This window comes from Cryptomeria japonica, chromosome 8 (genome assembly GCF_030272615.1).
Source record: "Cryptomeria japonica chromosome 8, Sugi_1.0, whole genome shotgun sequence".
Taxonomy (NCBI): domain Eukaryota; kingdom Viridiplantae; phylum Streptophyta; class Pinopsida; order Cupressales; family Cupressaceae; genus Cryptomeria; species Cryptomeria japonica.
The window spans coordinates 267,535,895-267,540,910 of record NC_081412.1 but is presented as its reverse complement, the minus strand read 5'-3'; positions in this window follow the sequence as shown (position 1 = coordinate 267,540,910).

Here is a 5,016-nt window from a genome sequence, read left to right as displayed (position 1 = left end):
CATGAAGATTATTATAACTTGTTGCTTCATAATGTTTAGGTCTGAAGAAATTTGTTCATATTTATTCTCTAGGAATGATCTCAACAATGCTTAATATTGTAGGATGAAAATGAATTAAGAAAGATGTTCCTATATAGGGTTCCCAAGGTATTTCATAAATTAGGCTGAGTTCCAATGGCCATATTCAAGTATTAGGATCAAATAACAAATGATGGTAACCAGTGCACCAACATCTTTTATTTTGGGCCCATTTTACAAGGACTATGGCACCTATCACACTATTCCACTACAACTATGGAGACTAGCACCATAGTACACCCAAAAAGGGGTGAAACAAGGGCATATGCAAATTACACAAGTCTAGGACATAGGATTTGGTCAACAAATGAACATATGATGACAATTTGGTAGTAACAAGGTTGTAAATAGGCGCAAAATAAGCTATGAGAGGGTGCACTAAAGAAAGGTCCCAAAAAGGAGTGTGAAATTATAAAGGGGTTAAAATTTATGACAATAAAATAGTTATCAAATATTTTGGCACCTATGAATGCTCCACATATACCTACAGGTGGATGTGTGTGTTAGGATAATCGGTGAACAACTGAGAGGGGGGTTGAATCAGTTGTTAACAGATTATGTGAATTAAAGCACTCAAAACCTTATACTGGTATAACCGATTAAGCATTAAAGCATAAATGAAAACCAAAGAATTAATACCATGCAACCATAACACATAACACCATGATTTGTACATGGAGAACCTCAATGAGGAAAAACCATGGTGGGAAACCCTACCCATAGTCAGATAGTACTTTTACAACAAGTATATGATTACAATAGGGGCCTGCACATGCAGGAAGACACATTGCCTAGAGCACACTACTCATCACAATGGAGTCTCACTGACTACAAATATTTCAACCACCTCAAGAAGTTTGGACTACAATCTAGAGAGAAGAATTGTCGATGATAGCATCAAACATGGCAGATTACAAATCCGGTTAAACTCAATACCGAAGGTCTAAAACCTCTTACATAAACCCAACTTGATCACCTATGATCGATCAAACCCTCTACACAAATGATTATTACATTATTCGCTCCTTGCATATATCCATATATCCACACATCTAATCTACAATAAGATCTTACATACATTTATACCAACCTGGGACCTAACCAATTAGGTCGGCCACACAAATGATAATACAATAGATCCATTACATAATCTTGAAATAAAATCACAACACATGTTGGCCTAAGTCCAAACAAACAATATCCAATCAATGAAACATCCTAGAAGCGCATCGGAGGATCCACCAACATGTTTCATGCAAACCGGTCCATAACCTAGATAGCAATAGACCTAAATTAGATCCACACATGCCAAAGCAATGACACTAGTCAGTGGAGGCATGAACACAATCACTATCAGCATCCCGAATCCCTTCTAGAAGTTGCACCAACACCACTTATGCATTACATCAAAGATCTTCAATAAAGCTCTGCCGGTGAATCCCTTCTAGAAATTAGCATAGTTAATTTCTATACATGATGCATGAAACATAAATTATGCTTCTTGCCACATTTTTACTACTCTCAACTATCATAGTTTGATATTTTTCACTCTTAGGTGTCTTAAGAGATTGAGTTAGAGTAGTATAGTCTAGAGGGATAGAGTGACTAGGGAATAAACAAATAACTCTGCTGGTATTTTATCATCTACCTAGATGTGTTGGCATACTTGATTTAGCCCCATGACGCATAAAATGTAAGATATTTATATTTCCATATTTTTATTGCACTTTATTGACACTTTTTGTAAGAATGCATTCATTGTTGGTGTAGACACCTAAAATTGTCCTATCTAATTAAATACATATTTTTATTTATTTAATTATTTTAGCCTAATTCTTCTATTAATTAAATGAATCTTTATTTATGACACCTATTATTTTTTGTCTAAACCAAAAAATTCATGTAGGGTCCCTTCACAATAACCTCTCTCGATTTTTTTAATATCTAGATTGTTGGTATTATGGATGTGTTGCATTGGTTTTGTCATTGATGTCAACACTTGTCAACACTTGAGAACACTTCGAGATCTCTGGTTATGTTCACCAGCATGTTCAGTGACTTATGCATAGTCACCAGTATCTGGTTCACTGGCAGGTTATATTGTTCACCGGCACTGAGGATGATCTGTTATCATCTGGAGATTACTTGGTTATGTCGAACAAATTGTTTTGACACTTGGTTTTGGTGATTTGATTATTAGTACAATCAAGTTTTCATATTTGTTGTTACCAGCAAATAGGTCTAGGTTATGGACTGACAAGCATTATCTATTCTAGATCAGCACGACATGTTATGGAGATGATTTGTTATTGTTGTAAATGCATTGAGCCAACATCATGCATCGCATATTGATTCATTTGTAATTGATTTAATTGTAATATCTTAGTGAGCCAACCTACACAATTGGTCTTAGGTTCTGGTATATATGTAAGATCTCATTTATGAGATTATAGAGTAGAAGAGGAGAGTGTGGAAAAGATTGTAATAAGGTATATGCAAATATAAGAAGAGCTATACACACAGACATCATTTGAAGATTTAAGGAAGGTATGAGGAAGACAATCAGAGATTAACTGGTATTGAATCCAGCATATGAAGATGTTATTTTGAGCAGTACATTATCATTGGATTTAACCATCCAATTGTAGTTAGTGTGACTCCCATTTTGTGATTGAGCAGTGAGCTCTAGGCAGTTGGCCTTTCTGCATGTGCAGACCCCATTTGTACACACATACTATTTGTAGTAGTATCATTTGATTGTGGGTAAGGTTTCCCACCATAGTTTATCCCCTTATAGGGTTTCCACGTACAAATAATTATGTTATGTGTTGTGTATGTTATTTGTCTTTCTGTTTCATGCATTAAACTTTACCAGTATTGCAATTAATTGTTAAACTGTCTACCGCCATTAAAGTTTGGTTTACCGGTATTATGCACTAAGTTTGGTTAAGTTACATTTGGTTGAAATTAATAGACAACTGATTCACCCCCCCCCCCCCCCTTCTCAATTGCCTCTGGGACCTAACAATTGGTATCAGAGCAAAGTCCTCTTTTTGCAAAAGTTTAGCAACTTGAGGAGATCCTATGTCTACTAAATATTTCAGGAAGGATAGTCTGAAGCTTGATGGAACCAACTATAGTATATGGAAGATCAGAATGGAAACTCATCTAAATTGCATTGGAAAGGACATATGGGATGTTACAAAGAATGGCTATATTGTTCCTACTCAAGGTCAACCTAATCCACCAACCTTGGCTAAAGATGAGGAGAATGATTGCAAAGCAAGAGAAGCACTTTTGAATGCATTGTCAGATCAACAAATCATGGGATTATCAGACTGATCTATTGCTAAAGCTATTTGGGATAAATTGGAGACATTGAATGAAGGTGATACCACAGTAAAAATTGCAAAACTGTAATGCTTCTGGGTCAGGTATGAAAATCTGAAAAATGGAAGAAGATGAAAGGATTTCTGGTTTTATGGAAAGAGTTAATGAAATTGTTTTTGGGTATACAATGTTGTGGAGGATCCTTAAGTGAAGATGAAATTGTTTTTAAAGTTTTAAGATCTTTGCCACCGACATACAAAATGAAAATAACTACTATTAATGAATTGAGAACAATGCCTAATGCATGAGTATCTAGAGATACTTCGGTTAGAAAACTTTCCGCTTTTGAACTTGAGGAATTTGGTCCTATTGGTACAATTAAGATAGACTTGGCTTTCAAAGCTTCATTATCTGCAACATCATCATCGTCATCTGAAAAATCTGATTGGAAAGCACTCTATGCTAGAGAACTTGAAGAGCTTGAAGCACTATTTGCAAGGAAAATGCCTAAAGGTCTAGTTGGAAGTAAGTATGAAGGTAAAGCACCATTTAAATGTTTTAACTACAATAAAATTGGTCATATGGCTTCTAGGTGTCCTGATAGACATGCAAGATTGAAAGAAGAAGCTAAAAGAACATACAAGCCTAACCCTAAATATCAAAGGTACAGATTTAAGAAGAATAGAGACAAATCATGTTATTATGTTGATGAAGGAGTTACTGATGATTCTAATGAGGAACTGATAGACAATGGATGGGCTTTTGTTGCAATAACAAAAGATCAACCGACACCTATTGTTCAACCGGTAGAGCAAGCCTTGGCAACTAAAATTGAAGAAAAGGATGAATGGATCATTGACTCCAGATGTTCACATCATATGACTGGTGATAAGAGTAAATTCTTAACCTTTCAGGAATACAATGGAGGTCTAGTAAGATTTGGAGATGACAAATCTTGTTTGATTAGAGGAAAACACACTATATCTTTTGATGGTAAGCACAATACTGATAATGTTTACTATGTTGAAGGTTTGAAGCATAATCTTTTGAGTGTTAGTCAATTAGTTGAAAAGGGATTTCAACTAAAATTCAAGAATGGTAAATTCAAAATCATGAATAGAAATGGTTTGGAAATTGCAACTGGTAATCAGACTAGAGGTAATATCTTTCATTTGAATAACAATGAGAAGACATGCTTTATTGCACACATTGATGAAAGTTGGTTATGGAATAAGAGACTGTGTCATGTAAATTTTGATTGCATTGTGAAAATCAGTACAACTAAGGCAGTAAGAGATTTACCTAAGATTGTTAAACCTCACAATTCGGTATGTAAGGAATGTCAATTTGGAAAGCAAGTTAGAGCAACTTTTAAGAGTGTTCTAGAAAAATCCAATAATGTTCTTGACTTAATTCATACTAATTTATGTGGTCCAGCAAGAACTAGAAGTTTACAAGGAGAGAGATATTTTATGCTAATCATTGATGATTATTCTAGAATGTGTTGGGTTACTTTTCTTAAGGAGAAATCAAAAGCATTTGGAAAATTCAAACTATTCAAGGTGATGGTAGAGAATGAAACTGGTAAGAAAATCAAATGTTTGAGAT